This window comes from Callorhinus ursinus, unplaced genomic scaffold (genome assembly GCF_003265705.2).
Source record: "Callorhinus ursinus isolate GAN/ISIS: 27379988/994484 unplaced genomic scaffold, GSC_fseal_2.0 scaffold6, whole genome shotgun sequence".
Lineage (NCBI taxonomy): Eukaryota > Metazoa > Chordata > Mammalia > Carnivora > Otariidae > Callorhinus > Callorhinus ursinus.
The window spans coordinates 47,259,221-47,277,819 of NW_027397068.1; the positions used below are offsets into that span (position 1 = coordinate 47,259,221).

The window sequence follows — 18,599 nt, forward strand, 5'->3', positions numbered from 1 at the left end:
GGCCCAGGCGCCTGCTCCAGGAAAACCGGGAATCCGCAAGGGCACCCCTATTGCTCCAGAGGACTGGCGGGGCCCGGACCTCGGCTCTGGGACCTGGGGTTCCACCGCAGAGAGAGGCGCGCCCCACGGGTGGGTGTGTCCGCTTCCACCCGCTGGCCTTCCAGCCCGGAGAAGAGCTCCTGAAAGCGGGTATTTTGTCCCCAAAGATAGGTTTTGTCTGCGGTAATCCCGGATCGAGAAGTGCAACTTTGCGGCCGGGTCACGCGTTAGGGGGCCTTTGGGGGGCCTGGGAAGGGGAGGAGAGGACCTGGTCGGCATCCTCGAGGAGGAGGCGGGCTGCGAGAGCTGGGGCAGCAGGGCGGGGGGAGTTCCCACGGGTGGTGGGCGGTGGTGAGATTGGCTAGGACCCGGGTCCCGACCGTGCGGTGACGCTCTTGGAATCCCGCCCCGCCCCTGTCCCCTGCCCCCAGCCCGCCTCTTCCGTGCTTAGGGCGTGAGGTTTGGTTGGGATCCGTCTGGAGCAGAGCAGAAAACTTTTCCCCTCCCGCCCCCTGGGTCCCTTTTGTCTTTTTTGGAGGCGGCGACCCCTCTTGAGCTGCGAGTCCCTGTCTCCAGGCCGGCGCGCCGCGCCCGCCGACCGCCGAGGGCAGGAGCGCTCGGGCTCCTTGCGCTCGATGGCGGCGGCCGGCGGCCCCGCGACCCACGGCGGGCACAGGCGGCAACACGTCCCCGGCCCAGAGGCCGCCGCCGCCCTCCCGGCGCGGGGGTAGGGGCGCCCCCCACCCTCCGCAGGTCCTCCGCCCTCGCCGCCCGCCCCCTCGCTTGACTCATCCGCCCGCGGTGGCCGCGCCGCGTCCGCCGCCCGAGCCCCGCCGGAATGAGGAGGGAACCCGCGGCTGCCCGCGGCTGCCGAGATTCCTGCTGACGCCCCCGAGCCCGCCGCCTTCCTCGTTCGTCTGCGGAGGCGCCTGACGTCCCAACTGCTCCTGCAGTGAATGTCCAGAGAGGCCACTGGACCCCTGAGGCCCTGCGCTCAGGACAGGTGAGGGGGGAGGGAAGGGTGCTGCCGGGGGCGGGGAGGGCGCTTCTTCACCCCCACTTCTCCCTGCTTCAGGCACCAGAGTTAGGGTAAACATTGTCTCCCGAAGTTTGGGAAATAAACCAAGTCCGCCATCAGTTTCGGACTCCCCAGTCCTCGGAGCGCAAGAGAAGCTTTGCGGGGCAGCCTCTGGGAGCCCGGAACCTTGGAGCGCCTGGCTAGGCTTCTTTGAGCTACACCCTCCTTTGTCTCGGTTCCAAAGAGTCAGCATTTTCTGTGAAGACGTGCACAGCGTCAGTTTATAGTAGTCCTTGGCAGGAGCAAAGTGTAGTCAGGGTTTCCTAAAGGCAGTATCTGGTAGTATCTACATGGGCAAAATGGAGAGGCGAAGCAATTATTTGCCAAATTCAGCACTACTTTTCCCCCTATATAGTCATCCTTCAGAAAAAAAGCTGAAGCTTTGCAAGATTTGCTTCATTAATCATTCTTTTGCTATAATTAATTGTCCACGCAAGCATTTCGCATTGTGTAGGTGTAAGCTCTGTGTCTATTTACTGCCCTTAGATTTAGAGGGAGAAGTGTATGTGTGTGATAGATGTAATAAATATAATTCATTATTCAGTACCAGGCATTGGTAATGACAGAAAGTCAGATGCTTCACATATATGTAATTTACTAATTGGAGTCAGTCCCAGTACACCTGAGTCTGGTGTATTTCGGAACCGGATATGTTGCATTAAAGTCCCTCCTAACCTTTTTTTTTTCTTCTGAAAACCTTCAGAAGTAGCTGTGGGCAAATGTATGCATAGAAAACATTTAAGGAATCGTCAACTGTTCTTATTTGTCCGTAAGGATATTGAACTCTTTTGGTTTTGCAGTCAAACCAAGTTCTGAGCTACACTTTCTGAAGTACTTTATGCATAAATATTACCAGCTCCTGTAAAAGCTATTTACTTGGATGGTTTGTCCCGTGTTGCATTATAGAAATACTTATTATCAAATGACCTTGAGTTTGTTATTTGGCTGCTGATATGGGAATATATTACCATTTTGTGAAAAACTGGCTAAATTTTGAAACTTTTTCAACCCTTGCTTTTCCCGCTACTGTTTATCCGGAGAGAAGCATCTGCTTATAGTTTCATGCTTTTCAAACAGCTTAAGTGAAGAATAGGAGTCCCTCTAAACAGAAAATAATGTTTTCATTAAGTGGAAACTATAGTTAAATGTCACATCAATTTAATGTTATGAGACTTTTTTTTTTTACTCTTAAAAATATATACTGAGGTGTTAGGAATGATTTTCGCTAACCAAGTCCTGCTAGAGAGCTCATAATTACGGGATGATTTAACTATAATTTGTGACCCTGGTTATAATTAGCTTTGTATCCTAGGCTGGGAAAGCCTTTCAGTGAAAGAGGGAGTTCTTGTGTGGGAAGGCTCTGTGTGTGATTTCCAGGCGGTCGGCAGAGAGAGGCTTTACCTGTTGCTTCTGAGTCAGGTCCGGGTAAATGCCATGTCTTATCCCAAAGGCACCCATAATCAGAAGGGATTGTTCAGGAAGGATCATTGTAAGGAAGGATGGCTACACTTGTTATTTTAACTTGAAAGAATTTTTAGTGAAGCTTTGGAATGCTCCAACAGCTAGATTACTATACTCGGACTTGTGTGGTTTCAGAATTTTCAGAATTTTGACAACAGCTCACTGGGCAGAGAAAGATAACCACTGACACACAGGGGGAGTGAATCTGAACTGATTGCTTAAATTCATTCATTCCCCTGAAGATTCTCAGCATAAAGGAAATGAAATTCATATTTAGCTCAGGAAAATAGATAAGAATAAGGATAAAAGCAGATGTCACCTTTTACATTTCTTAAGCAAAATTAGTTGAAGATAAGTAAGTCCTCATAATAATGCCCTTATTAAACAGAATATAGCATCTAAAGGGAAGGTAGTTTTAAAATAAATAAATAAATAAAATAAATTTCATTTGTTATTACTCTCCCTAAATAGGAGACAGCGTGGGAGGTTTTCCTCAAGCAGAATGCATTTGGAAAAACAAAAACAAAAACAAAGCTTGTGTAGAGACCAAAAAACAAATCTGCAGTGAGATGGACCCTTCATTTTATTAAGGGATAGATGATTTGCAGTTTTGGTTAGTGTATCTGTTTTGTCTGTTCATGTCTGATATGTGCCCAAGCACTCAGAGAACACGGATGAACACATGTTGGGGTGCCCTGCTAGCTGATGGACTGCAAGGTAGCCTCTCCTATGGGAACTTAAAGTTTGGTGGGGAGAAGGCTGGAAAGTGGGCCACAGATCACTGAGCACGTGGGATGGTCCTTGAGCATCAGGAGACTGGTGCACACGGGGGGAGCTGAGGACTCTGGATGGGGGCTTGGAAAACCCAAGTTGTCGTCCTGACCAAGCCACTGAATGAGTGGCCCTGGATATGTTCCTTGGCCTTAACGGGCTTCTGCACCCTCCTCCCATCATCCCCTCATTGACAGATCGAGGGCTTTGGACCCATGATCTTTCTGTCCTCTTTTTAAAGTGCTGTATGATGAGTTCTGGTGGAATTGAGAGGGAGAAGTCAGAGTGTAGTTTGGGAAGGGTGCAGTTAATAGAGTTTGGGTCAAGGGAAGACAGACAGGAGGCCATGCTGGACACAGAGAAAGGATAATAATGATGCTAATACGAGGTAAAGGAGATCTGACCCATCATTGATTATCTGAGCTTGAAATACATAATAAAATAATAAATATCAACTTTCGCTTAGTACTGGATGGTTTTTGATGAATTTCCACAAATAATGGCAATTGATTTTTCACAACATCCCTAAAAGGTAACGAGAGCAGAAAGGTGACAAAACTGGAACTAATACTATAAATTATAGTATGCATGTACCAGTATGCCCCGTTGCCTTTCTGCAGACTTGTAGAGATAGGAGAAGCTAGAACGTGCTTTGGAAGCCCTGTGTTCATGGGACAGAGAGATAAGGTGGGTATCTGATTTTAGTGTAGGTTTAAATTTCTGAGTAAAAATTTAGGTTACATTCTGGAAGATAAGTCTCCAATTATGAGATCAAGACCTCCTGAAATGTCTCGGTTCCTATTGTTGATGATTAGTTTAATTACTTCTGTGTGCTTCCTCCCCACCTCACCTCCCTCCCCTTCCGCAGCAGGAATTCTGGGGATTTAACTATTTACAGAGTCATTGATAAGACTCTTCTAAGAGCTTTGAGTGCAGCTGGGAAAAAGAAACTCATATAAAGATGGGGATTTGGGGACCATTTTACTACTAATGGGATATGTTCTAAGAGCAAGTTGCAATTTGGAAACTTTTGTCCCTGGGGGTGAAATTACACAGGAGTCATAGGAACTGAACAAGGTGTGAAGATGTGGATCTCTACATTCCCTCCTGCTGCGCCCTCATCTGCCCAAGCATTAAGTGCATCAAGGGTGGACAGGTGCCACCCTCCCACCCTGTGTCCCTGGCCAAAGGAATTGGTCAGGATTCACCTGGTTATATGTGTAAGGAACCTCTGTTTAAACAAAAAAAGGACTTATTGGCTCATGTGACCGGAAAATCCAAAGATGGACCTTGCTTCAGTCATGGCAAGAACCCAGAGACTCACGTGAGCTTTGCCAGGGCACTTTCTCTCTCTCTCCCTGTTTCTCAGTTCCTTTCTCTCTGGGTCAGCTTCATTCTGAGGCCCCTTTTCTGTGTGCTGAGAAAGTTGACTATCAAGTAGTTCCTAGCCTGCATTCTGGGGCTTTTGAGCCATAGAAAAGAGAAGTCTTGTCTCTTCCAAGTTCCATTCGTAGAAATTTCCTTCAAGGGCTCTGACTGGCCCCATATCAGTCCACATCCATCAGAGAGTGCAGTATGATGAGTGTGGTCTTGAACTAGATCCTGTGCCCCACGTTGTGTACGAGGTGCTGGTGGTGCGGTGAGGAGGTAGAGGCTGGTAGGGACACCATGATGGACAGTTGTGTCAAGATCACAGAGAGGTGTGGGTCTCTGAAGCTACGGATGCTGCCAGTCAAAAACAACATGTCTGTTATCAAGGAGAATTGTCCGCTCCTTTTCTGGGACAGACCCCCTAAATGGTGATGTGGAGTTTGCCCATGGAGGCAGCTCAGGTGCCCAAGACCACTGCAAATTCCAGAAGTGGAACTCTCCTCCCAGCCAAGGCAAAGCCGAGTGATGAAGTAACACCCTTCATGTCTAGACTTTGCTGAAAGAGGCATGGTTGCCAGCATATTTCTGACTGAGGAGCCCACCATTTATCTATATCCACATAAATATCCCTGTGCTTTATTTCCAGCCTAGCAATTTCATTATCAGAAGCCCTGGTCATCTGGGGACGCCTGGGTGGCTCAGTGGGCTCAGGTCATGATCCCAGGATCCTAGGATCGAGTCCCACGTCGGGCTCCCTGCTCAACGGGGAGCCTGCTTCTCCCTCTGTCCCACCGCCCCCCCACACTCGTGTTCTCTCTCTCTCTCAAATAAATAAAATCTTAAAAAAAAAAAAAGCCCTGGTCATCTAAATATCATTAAATTGGAGGCCTACCTTAGGCACTACCGATCTCGTGAATGTTTGAACAGGAAAGTGAAGTGATGAACACAGCACTATTGTTCATGGAGGTCCCGAGTTTGTGGGGGATGGGCAAAAGGGAGGCAGCAGACATAGATTAGAGTTACCACTTAGGACATATGTCCTTTTTTTTTTATTTTTTAAAAAAATTTTTAAATGTTTTGTTTATTTATTCATGAGAGTCAGAGAGAGAGAGGCAGAGGCAGAGGCAGAGGGAGAGGGAGAAGCAGCCTCCCCGCAGAGCAGGGAGCCCGATGCGGAACTCGATCCCAGGACCCTGGGATCATGACCTGAGCCGAAGGCAGACGCCCAACCATCTGAGCCACCTAGGCGCTAAGATTATAGGTACCAAAGTAGAATATTGGCACGTGTAAGTGACATCATGAGTCTGGTAAGAGTGTATGTCAGGATAAAGGAGCATCTGTTTTGCCATGCGAGAGATGAAATGGATCAGGAGGGACCACATAGGAAGATCAGCAGGGCCAGTAGGTGACACGGCTGTGTGCTGTGGGTAAGTGCATAGCAGCTGACTGTGTAGAAAGGAGGCCAGTGGTCACTGTGAGTCCAAAGGGCACAACCTTTATGCGTGTAGCACTGACATTTATTGGGGACCTCCCTTGTGTGCCAGGTCCTGTGTTACATGCTTTAAATTCACCATATTATTTAAATCTCATAAAAGCCCTCTGTGGTGAGAACACTGGAAGTTAGGGAGGTAATAACTTGCTCAAGGTTATGTGGTCATGAAACGGCAGCACTGGGATTCAAACCCTGGCCATCCAAAGCAAATACCCCTTCTTTAATACACTGTGCAATACTACCTCTCAAGGCCATGGTCAGAATCCTGTAGATGAGGTAAAACTGAAGATCGGGCCTTCTAATAGGCTACCAAAGTGACGGAAGTTCCAGAGGGGATGAAATAGAGGTTATTAGGGCAAAGGTGCAGAGCACCCATGCTCCGGGGCCAAACGGGCAGGATTGCCAAAGCCAGAGGGGGGACAGACCTAGATTTTTGGTTTGGGGTTTGGGGTGTAGCAAGGGAAGTGGACGGGAGTGGTATCAGGAAGTGAACAGGTAGGCAGATCAGTACAACAACTGGGGCCTGATTGTTGATCTCAGAACAGGAGCTCTGCCATCTGCTCTGCTTTAAATACCCTTCCTGGTGTAAGGCAGGAAGAACATATACTGGGCAGCTCCTCAGAGGGAAACGGGATTGTATTAGTTGTCAGGCACCGCTAGGAAAAAAAGAGCTAACATTTGTAGAGCATCTGCCATGTGCCTTAGATACATAATCTCCACCAAATCTTTATTACAGTCCTGGGAGGGTAAATATTATGGCTGGCTTTCTTTTTCTTTTTCTTTTTTTTCTTTTGAGCCAGGAGCTAGAGGCTTAGAAAGGTTAAGAAATGATCTGCCTGAGCTCCTGGAGCCAGATTGGAGATGAAGGTGCTGTCATGGAAACCCAGTTCTGTGTGAATCTAGACCTGATTCTGGATCTTCAGGGAGTCATCCCAGCCCTGGCAGGCAAGGTCAATGTCAAGTCTGGGGAATAGAAATGGGGAAGTCAGCAGGGCATATGGTTGTGCAGGGAGACTGAGAGCTAACTTGTAGTCCTAAGCATGTGAGAGGGGAGCAGGTCATCTGGAGGGGGTTGTCCAGCAGGATTATATCCGGCTTTGGCAGAGAGCCTAATAATCCAGTAGGTTTTTCCCCTCTGTGCAGGATCTCTATCATTATGCAGGACAGATAACATCAGCAAGTCAGATGTTTGGAAGGCTTAATTCTAGTCCCTGATTTCTGTTGAAGAGAAGGGACCTCTGCCAGCTGCCATGGCCTGAATGTCCCTTTATATGGACAGGTACTTAGCCCTGAAATATGATAAATAGATACATAGAGGGAGACAGAGAGGGAGGGCGTCAGGAAGGGAGAGCACTAGCAGATACTGAATGTAGTAGGTATGTGGAACCCACTCCAGCGATAAAGGTCTATACTTGGAGATACTCTGGATGAAACTGCTTACTAATTGAATAGAAGTGACATCATGTCATTCCCCAACAAATGCAAGATCAAACTTTTATCAGGTCAGGCATGTGACTGTGGATTTCATTATGTGCACTGGGCTGCGTGTGTATGTGTGTGTGTGTGTGTGTGTGTACACGATAAGCGGAAATGGAATGTGAAGGTATATAAAAATATACATTTTAGGCATATTTGTGAGAACTCAGAGCCTATTTGGGGAGGTAAATATAACCGTGCATGAAACTTTTAAAGCAACACAATAAAACAATATGATTTTAGAGTTAGAAGGATTTTTCAGAGTACAATCAAGATCACAGTGCCTGCTAGCTATTATGAAATACAAACTTAATAGTAGCAGTTGAACTAAATGTTATGGAGACTAAAAAGAATGGAACCATCTAAAACCTAGAAGGCCAATCCAGGGAGGCTTCCAGGAGGAAGTGAGTTCTGATGACTATGTATGAGCAGAGAGATGAGAGGAGGAGCGTTGCAGGTGGAATTAAGAACTTATTAATGCTCTCCGACCAGAGAGCACCAGGAATTACCCATGGTGGAGCAGGTTGGGGTCGGTGCTTGTTTCAGCACGGGTGAATGTACACCATAGGGGAACACGGGGTGTCTCAGTAAGAAGGTGTTAGAAATTAGTTATTATAAGATTGTAAGATTTGAGCTTGTGTTATACGATTTGCGGAAGGTTTAAAGAAGCAGGGCTTTGCTCTAGATTGAAGCAGGAATAATCCTGTGATCTTCTATCTTAAGTCTTATCTGAAGGAGACAAGACTAGAGAGGCTAACACTGTAATTGACAAAGAAGCAGCAGTTCCGTCTGAACCGACTGGGGGGATATTGCTCATTGTAGGGGTTGGACAGTGTCTGTGTTTCTGTTTGTGTTCAGGTGTGATTACAGAGTGGTCTTATTTCTGTCCTGAGCTGTCGTGGCCACAGGGTGGCCTTGTCTGGTGTTGAAGTTCGTGAAGTCGTTTCCATCCGACAGGAGGCCCTCAGGGCCTGGTTGTGAGTGCCAGGCCCGCTCCTGGCTATCAGGGACGGCTCTGCTCCTTCCTAACCTGGAAGTGATATCTCAACGTGTTTCTGATTCCAGACACCAACCAAGATTTCCATCACATGAGGGTCCTATTCGTGAATGTTTCTCTTGGGGGTTATTGAGGTGACTTTCTTCCTAGATCAGAAAAATTATTTAACAATATTTATTAAATGCCACTGTTTACTAGGTACTCAGCTAGATTCTGCAGATGTCAGGATGACAAGGATCTCAAGAATTTCATAAACAAAAGGGAGAGCCAGAGGTAAACCAATGACTGCAGTGCCCTGAAATCAGGCTGGTAGAGATCTTAGAATAGGTAAAGCATATTAGAGGCTCCTTGGATAAAAGGAGTAAGGACAAGGAGCCGGCTTCTTGGCAAATGGGGAGCCAATCACAGAGGTGCTGATAGGTTGGCAGCTGCTGAGGAATATTTTCCTTATTGAGAAGCAGCATCTTGGGGCTGATGTGCAGGGTGAATCCAGGGAATCTCAGTATTCGCTCTGTGTTGATTTACGCGTAGGAGAGGCACAAATTTGGGCTCACTTGGCAAACCACATATCAGATCAGCTCCGTGAACATCCCTGTGTGAGTATCTGTAATACAGGAGAGTTACTTAGCATTTCTGAAGAGATGTTCTTACTTGTCATCGTAAAAGCAATACGTGCTCCCAATTAAAACTTTGGAAAATACATTAAGTGTAACAAATCAGGGAGAAAATTTGCCTATAATCCCCTGACCCCAAAGCACCCATCAGATTTTGACATTTTCGTCCTTGTTTTTAATGATTTTTTTTTCCCATAGTTAATAACATGTTACAACCTGCTTTGTTTGCTTAACCTTATGTCCTAAATATTTTCCGACTCCTAGGCAAGCTTTATTAATGTCTATAATATTTGATTGTGTGGGTGCACCACAATTTATTAACTGGTGGTTTCCAAATATCTGTCATTATAAGTGGCATTTTGATGAAATCTTTTTTCAAATTTCAAATTATTTCTCTAAGCAAGATCCGTGGAAGAGGCTAATTCCTGGGTCAAAGGGTATGGATGTCTTAAGACCCTTGATACTTAATGCAAAACTGATTTTCAGAGTAGGTGAATTTGTGATTGACAGTGCATGGAAATACCCCTTCATCATGCCTATCCTAGGGTTTTATGTATTTATTTTTAAATAAGAAAAGCTACCATTTCAAAATGACTAACACTTTTTGTTAACCACGTACTTTGTTTCCTCGTTATAAAACAACTCTCTTTTAGAGTGTAGACTGCTGAAATATTGTGATAAACCATTCAAGTTTTAAATATGTATTTACACACATTCCTGCTTATGCATCTAGACAGAGGCACAAGACAGAGAGCAGATTAGCTTGTAATTTTTTTAAATCATGAAATGCATATCTTGTGAGGGTGCTCTTCAGACCAGGCTGTGGAGAACCTTCTGAGCCAGAGCTCCACTTTGCAGAACAAACCCTAGCCTCCTCTGCATCCATAGCTCGGTGGGGTATTGTAACTCTTGTGCTCATGGTCCCTCCACTGTTCAGAGGGGCTGTAAGCCAAGTGAGGGCAAGCCTATGCCTGCTTTGTCTCTGGCTGTGTTCTCAGCAGGGGACCCTGGACCAGGTTGAGCCAGGAGGCAGAATGTGAGGTCCCAGATACAATGCGAAAATGCTTGAGGTTTTCCCCCTCCAGAATATCTGCTCTCTTAAACCACCAGTTCCCCTCAAGTAAGCCAAAGATCCTGAATTTTGAGCCTTCTGATTTTGCTCCCTTTTCCGGAAAAAAAAAAAAAAAACAGTCACGTCATAGTATCTAGCTTTCATAGTGAGGAACTTTGACTCATTCCATAAGAAGGCGGAACTTGCATCTTAGGTAAACCTCCGTGGGGTTTTTTCTTGTCCCAAAACATTGCCTGCAACTACAAGGGAACTATTAAATTTCCCATAGCAGTCCATTTGATGTGGGTTTTGAGTGCCATTTTCAATCTTTTCACAACTGCTGTTTTTCTACAAAAATAATACACAACTAAAATAAAAATACTTTTGGTTTTCTTCTAAAAGTTGAGGGAGAATTATAACTCCGTTTTCTTTTATGGATCTCCGTCTGTAACTTTGAACAGAATTACATTCATTCATTAATTCACCAAATCATGATTTAGTGAGCTTCATTCAGAAGTTGCTGCTAAATTATACTTATGACCCATCTGGTCAAATGTGAGGCACATCCCATACAATGATGATGTAGAAGACCCTGTTGGAAAGCAGGACCCATATATTTATGATTCGCTTACTGATAGCATGCACAGGAGAGTCAACTCAAGCTCTGTAGGAAGTTCATTAATTAATAGTTGATTCAATACATATGTGTTGGCAGCTGGGGATAGGGTAGAGCTCAAAACCAAGGTTGTGGGTGAGGGCACATTCTAGATGGGGGGAGACAGACAACGTGGGTTCAGACATGGAAAGGGCTTGAGGAAATAAAGGAATCTGATGTAACAGAGTGCCTGGGCTTTTGGAGATCAGATGGCCAGGACAGACCTCTCTGTGTTTGAGGCATCTGGGCTTAGACCCGCAAGATAATAAGAGCCAGCCTCGCATATTGGGGAGGGCGGGGAGGCTTCATTTTCAGTGTGCTTGGAAGCTATGAGAAGGTTTTTCTTTTGGAGTATGATGTTTGAGGCCATTTATTAAAAGTAGGGGGTTGGGAGCAAAAGCACCATTCACGTTAGAAACTCAAGATGTGCCATACATCATTACGTGGCTGAAGACATTCCATATATAGTATATCCACCTTCAAAGAGTGTTTCATATAAATAGAACATTAAATGCTAATATAAATATAGTCTTCTCAGTAGAATATAAACAGCTCGGTCAGCCCACTGCACATTTTTCTTGTTATGTGAAGCTTATATTTTTTAGCTGTGCCTAGTATAGTGACTTTTATATTGTATGCATTCAGTAAATGTTTGCTGAATTAATTATATTTGATCCTCTATGATGTCAGGGGAAGAAAGTCTCCGTAAGATATAAAACACAGACTTTTTAGTAAGGGACTAAATCATTTCTCTGAAAATATTTTAAGTGTTAACTTTATTCTGAATGTTAATAATATATATTTTTAAGGATTTATTTATTTGGGGGGGAGGGACAGAGGGAGAAGGAGAGAGAATCTCAAGCCAACTCAGGGCTCAATCCTATGACCCTGAGATCATGACCTGAGCCAAAATCAAGAGTCAGATGCTTAACTGACTGACCCAGGATATTAATAATATTTAAAAATGATATTCAAATTGTTAAATGAAATATTGAAAATAAAAATCTAATTGACAGATACAATTACCTTCTTTACATACTCCCCCCCCTCCCGCCGCCCCGCACCTGTGCCATATAGGCAGAAATCTCTGGGAAGTCCACATGGTGGTCTTATCACACCTTACTGGACACATGTGGAAATCCCTTATTTATTTGTGAGCCTTCCAATCCTTGAACTAATCTCTGTCCAAAACTAACTCTATCCAACACCTGCATAATTGAACAGAAGACAATAATAGCATGTAATTAGTGATGTTTGTTAGTGAATGTTTAGCTCAGTGTCTTTGGGGAGATCTCATTCAAAATATACTTATTGAGTCATCTGGTGTTTATCAAGAGCGTGCTCGGTGCCGGCCACTGTGGTCAGTGCTCGGAGCACAGCGGCTTCTCCTGGAGGAACTCACAGTCTAGAGGGCTGTAGTAAGGCTCAGTACTTCAAGCGAGGATAACAGCTTTGAAAGATGGTACAGGGGTCTCCCTGAGTCTAAGCTTGGGGAAAGGGGTGGTAGTGAGTGAAACTGTGGACTAATTCGCAGAAGCCTTAAATTCAGAATTTGGTTAAGTGATTTTTAAAAGACAAGTTATAAAAAGAAAACAAAGATGAAAAGATGGCACACTCCATCCATCTCCAGGTAACAAGGCCACGTGCTTCCTGATTCTCATTTCTACTGATATTCCCTGGGGAGTTTCTGTTCTCCCGCTCCAACTGTCAGAAGCTCATTGCTCATTTGGCAGGAGACCTGCTGACTGGCAGGCCCCTGTGACTCAACCCCCCCTGCCAGCCCATGAACCGAGCCCTCTCTGCTTCAGCTGCCTTCGTGGGGGGAGGGGGGGGGGGGGGGGGGGGGGGATGGTAGGGAGGGTGGGTGTGCAAATGGGGGGGAGTGTCTCTTGGCTCTCCTGCCTTGGGGTGCAGCAACCTGAGCTCTTCCTTCTAACCCTCGTCAGCATCACTCCTCCCTGACCTTCTCAGACTCCTGTAGCTTTAGATGGGAAGATCCTCAGCCCTGCTGCCTTCTTGATTTCTAGTGGAGCACCACTCATTCATTCCTTTGTGCATTCTTTGATACATATTTTCTGAACGCCTACAATGTACCATTTTAGTCCCTGGATATCTAACAGGAAACAGCTCCCCTCCTAATGATTCCTACGTTCCAGTTGGAGGAGACAGAGGATAACCTATAGTCTATTGTGACAGGTAATAAGAAAAATCAAGCAGGAGCCACGCACAGAGAGCAGTTGGGAGGGGGAGTAGTGTGGCACAGTTACGAGAAAGGCTCTGGCATTTGAGCAGGGGCCTGAATGAAGGGAGGGAAGGAATTGTTAGACTCTCTGCGGGCAGAGAGTGCCTGGCCAGGGTACGGGAGGCGCAAGGGTGATGGAGAGGCAGCCTCTGAGAAGTGGGAGTTGGCTTGGAGTGTTTGCACAGCAGAGAGGCCAGTGTGAGTGGAATGAAGCAGGAGGCTCCTGCAGGGTCTTGGGGCCACGAAGGAACTTTGGACTTCCATCTGAGTAACATGGGAAGCATCTGCCCATCCAAACCTGCAGAGGGCGCTTTGCTGGGCCCAGTCCTCACCATCATTACTAGTCTCCGAAGGAAATGGGCAGTAAGCAGAGCCCTAGGTGTCTGCATTCACCATCTGTAGGCTCTGCCTGATGGGTCTGAACTGTGATTCAAGGTTCTCAGAAATCATGGGATCAAAAGAAAGTGACATCGATAAAGACCCTGAAGCAAGAATAACCCAGAGAACTCTAAAGCCAATAGGAGATGTTTTATTTTGGGCTTGTACAAAATTTTGTTGTGGATTGAAAACAAATTCACAGATTCAGAGGATGAGAGCCGCGAGGAGTCTTTTTCATACAACAGCGAGAAATGTGAGGTCTGGAAAAGCAGTTCACCGTTTTTAAAGCCTGCTTACTAAGTACAGGCGCAGATAATGGGATTAAAATCCAGGCCTTTCTCCTCCTAATCTTGGCCCCTGGGTGATACACATATGTAAGGAAAAGAAAAGCTATGAAATTTGGACTGAAATTAGCCACCTAATATGAATGACCCTGAGGACTATCATGGTCAAAGACTCGGGGCATACCCCAAAAAACCTTCTCTTAAATATTGGCATTGTTCGGTCAACAGATACTAATGGAGCACCTACTGTGTTCTAGGCACAGACTGTGTCTCATGCTGGAGAAAATCTGAGTGGGGTGGACTAGGAGCTTATCATCTGGTAGTGGGGCACAAAAAATTACATCATCAGTAATGATGTGATGATAAGTGTGATTAATGCCACAAAAACATAGATGTTGCTAGGAGAGAGGGTCATGAGTCAAAGGGTTGGTGGACTGTTTCCCAGGAGCTGTCTTGAAGATGGCACCAGAGACAAGAGGAACTTGTCTGGAGAGGCTATGCCAGAGAGAAAAACCATGCAGGCAGGTTGAGGAAAGAAAGGGTTCGGTGTTTTTGAGAACAGAGAGAAAGCCCTGTCATTGGATCATAGCAATGGAGAGAAGGTGGAAGGAAAGGTTATATGCTAGACAAAGGCCATCGTGAAATGCCCTGAGGGAGATGATAGGGTTGGATACTTGTTCCAAAGAGCAAGTTTTGAAAGAGGAAGTACATGAACTGATTTACCACCACTGGGCAGTTTCGTGGTAAAGAGGTCAGAGGAGGCAGGAATACATGAAGGAAGAAACAGCAGAGCTTAGACGGGATGGCGGAAAGTGATGTTGGAGATTTGTGGACAGAGCGAAGACAGGTTTTGAAGGCAGCATCAGCCAACATTGGTAACTGATAGCACGTAGAAAATTAGGGTCCAGGATATGCCTAGATTTTAGCATGACCGAATAGAATGGATGGTGGTATCATTTGAAAGGATGAGGAAGACTTAGTTCCTAAGTCTGGTTTCTGAGTTCAGTTTTGGACTCATTATAGTTGAGATGCCTATGAGACATCCCAGGAGAAAGTGCAAGTGGACATTTGGACAGATGGGTTTGGAGCTCAGATGTGAAATTTGGAATGGAGACATAAATTTGAGAGTTATGAGCATATAATTGGTAGTAAGTCAAGGAGAGAAGAGAGACTGGGCAAAGAAGGTGACTTAGGACCATGCTTTGGGGATTGCCATGTTTAGGGGTGGTTAGAGAACATACCAAGAAGTAGCAGCCCTGAAGGTAGAAGAAAAGCTAGGGGTGTGATGTCAGCGACAAAAGGTACACGATATCAGCCATTAAGAGTTGTTGGCATGTGTCACTTACTGAACACTTTCTGAAGATCTTGGTTCAGTTTCTTTCTCCAATTTAATCTCTTAGGACTACACGACTGTAGTATTGCCTTCAAACTTTTGAGCGAAATGGGATTAGAAATCACTGAAGTCTTTTCTTGAATTTCATGTCGTAGTTGTTGGTACCAAATTAGAACAGAATAGGTGCATGAGTTATTTCTTCACAATAAAATACTGATAGAGTTGCACATCTGAAGGTCAGTTTCATTATTATGCTGATTACCAGGCTATTCTCTTATCAACTCCACTGCTGCCTTCTATTTGACTTGGTCTTTATACTTTTAAAGCATTTGCATATACTTCTTAAAGCATTACTAGGTCATGTATTACCTTTGCAAATAGAAGTTTTTAAAACCATAAATAGAAGCTTAAGCTATTTTATGTTCCAGGACATTATAAGAAAAGCATATAATTTAAGAGAGTTGCTTGAACATCTTGCAGAAAACTCAAAGGATTACGCTGGCTCTTATTACTAATGCATTTTTAGCTCATTAAAATGGAAGAGAAAAGACACCTGTTATTAGAGGTTACTTCTAGCCTCTCCGTTTGGGAGCCCAGCTTACCCCACTCAGTATGCGATGGTGGACCCTGAGGGAGCATCACATCCTGTTCCTATTTTCCTGCAGGGAAAACACAGTGGAGAGTCACTGGTAGTACATGAAATGAATGTGCAAAAATCGAAAATCATCTTTGTCAAATTAGAAGCAATGAACTACATCTACTTTACTGTTTCTCGAGTCTTCTAATATAGTCTTTCCATTTTTTAAATATTTTTCTTTTTTTTAAGATTTTATTTTTATTTATTTTTGTGAGAGAGAGCACAAGATGGGGGGGAGCAGAGGGAGAAGCAGATTCCCCACTGAGCCGGGAGCCCGATGTGGGGCTCGATCCCAGGACCCTGGGATCATGACCTGAGCCGAAGGCAGACGCTTAACTGACTGAGCCACCTAGGCGCGCCCCCATTTTTTAAAGATATTTTTTCATCATATTCAAATATTATTTAAGATTCAGGAGTAAACCTTATTTATAAAATGAAGTTATCAGAGCACTCAGTAATGCTTATTGTGTCCACAGTACTCTCTCAAGTTATGATTGAAAAGTCTACAACAAAACCTCTCCTGGACTTGGAGTTCTTTGGAAGTTAGCCCTGTGCTGCCCCACGTCTCCCGGGACAGCGAGAGCTTCCAGTTCCTGCGTTAGTACCTTTCTTTTCTTACTTAAATGCTTAGAAGGCGAATTTGGCCATGGGTTTATCTGTCCTGGCCCAAGTGTCCATCAGTTACGTAAGGCTTTCATTAACAGTGTGTCCTAAGGAGCAGTGCCGGATACTGCTTGCTGGATTCGATGATCTCCTTTTCTTGCTTGCCCCCAACTACAAAAAGAATTGAAAAAAATTGTGCCTTTTGGTGAACCATCTCTGCAGCTAAGCCTTGAGGAAAGGAGCTGGACTGACTTCCCTTTTCAGAGTGGACTTTTTGATAAGTATCCGTGGAGGTCAGCCTGACCTTGGTTCGGTATGGCTGGTTCCTGAGGTGGCGTGCAGAACAGCCAGGTGCCCTGGGTTACCCACCGCGAGGGGGACTCCATGACCTTTTCTCCAAGTACAGTGCTCTCAGGATGTCAGCTGTCTTCCCGTGGCAAGTGCAGCTCAGTGAGTGGCGGTCACCCAGCCGCCAGTCGGGCATCATCCTGTGATGTTCCACCTAGATAATGGGAGGCGGACTTTTCTTTCTGTTGAGGTGCACATGTAAAAAGCAGCTTGTGGAAGGAGTCAGGGTGTCATTTTAAAATATAAGTGTCAGGGGCCACGAAAGTTTATTTGGATTTTATCCTTTAGTTCTCTAGAGTTGATCTAATAGGATTTGGGGAATTGCTAACCAAAGGTTAACGTTTGAAAGGCTGGCTGAGCGACCTGCCTGGAGATTCTCTGAGTGGGATCCCACCTCTGATCTGTGCTCTCTCTTACTTTCATTCTGGAGACCACTGCCATCTGGCTGCCTGGCCCCACTGAATCTCCTTCAGAGATACTTTTAAAGTATAGAGTCAACTTTTGATTCTCTGAGCTCTTTATTGTTTTAAGTGAGGTTTTGTTTGGAAAAAGAGTCCCATTGCCAGGGATTATTTGAAAATCGCTGGAGAGTTTCAGCTTCACCCCTGAAGAGCTAGGTGACCTTGGTCAAATTACGTAACCTTGCTGGACCCCGGGTTGCTCATCTGTAACATGGGACGTGACCTCCTTAGAAGGGTCACTCAGGTTGTAAAAGGCTATGTAAATACACGATCCGGCAGAGTGTGTTATACCGAGTGACACTGCCCAGTGTGGTCCTTTCTCTCCTTTCACTGCCACCTGGATGACCTTGCTTTGCACACATGCTCCGATGAGGCAGCTGTTAGCTCTGCCCAGATGTGAAATCCTTGTGGGGGGTGGTGGGGTGGTGGGCAAGGACTCTTCTGTGGATCCTTCCCCTGCCTCTCTTGGGAGAGTTGGACGCATCTTCCAGGACTTTCAGGGTGCCTTGCTCATGCCAGCAGTCCAGACTGATGCATGGAGGATGGCTAGTCCCCCTTCTGTCTCCCAAACCCAGGGGTGTTAGTAAAAATGGACCTAACAGCTCTCTCAGGACAACAGAAAGAATCGACTGGAGAATGGAAGGGGAATGTTGCTTTTCTGTTAGTGGTGATACCACTAGCAGCGCCACCAAAAAATAGAGCCCACTTCAGCTCTCTTGATGGGGAGCTGCGCACTCGCCTTTTGGAGACTAGTGGATGGAAGGAAGGCTGCAGCCCCACAGGAAGTCCCCCCTCCACTTGCTTGGGGCAGACGCCAGGAAGATGCACTTAGAAGCAGGAACGTTTCTGCTCCTCAGTCCGCTGAGTTCGTGCTGTTCCGTTTCTTCTGTGAAGTTGGCCACGCTCTTCAAGGCACCTGCTCTGGCCCCCTCGTGACCTCAGACAGGAAGCAAACCCTCTCACCCGTTGAACTGTGCGAGCCCCTCAAGGCTGGGTGTGATGCCCTGTTGTGTTTAGGATTCCTCCCGGAGGTCATGGAACTGTCGACCTAATTTGAATGAGGACAGCACCTCTGAGGGGCTCGTTAGCTGCCCGGAGCTGCCCGGAGCATTAACTGCCCCGAGAGGGAGAGTTTCACTTTGATGGAGGGGCGGGTCTTATCAAGCCAGAGGTATTAGCCGGTTCAGAGGAGGAGCCACTCTCTACTTAGACATTTTCTTCGTCACGGTGGCTAAGAATCCGCAGTGCCATCCCGTAGAGAGTGAGACACTGAGGCAGCAAGTTTGGGCAGGCTGGCATGCTAAAACA

At 45.8% G+C, this 18,599-nt stretch overlaps 1 protein-coding gene across 2 annotated transcripts in view; it reads left to right on the top strand.

Annotated features, from left to right (window-relative positions):
* Nucleotides 1-867: 867 nt before the first annotated feature.
* TMEM200A (transmembrane protein 200A) overlaps nt 868-18,599 on the top strand; it is a 69,673-nt gene continuing 51,941 nt past the window's right edge. Inside the window, exon 1 of one of the 2 annotated variants that reach the window (XR_012378431.1) lies at nt 868-1,042. The gene's annotated coding sequence lies outside the window, so the exon portion shown is untranslated. The remainder of the gene's footprint in view (nt 1,043-18,599) is intronic. The other variant, XM_073893503.1, reaches the window with a different exon arrangement.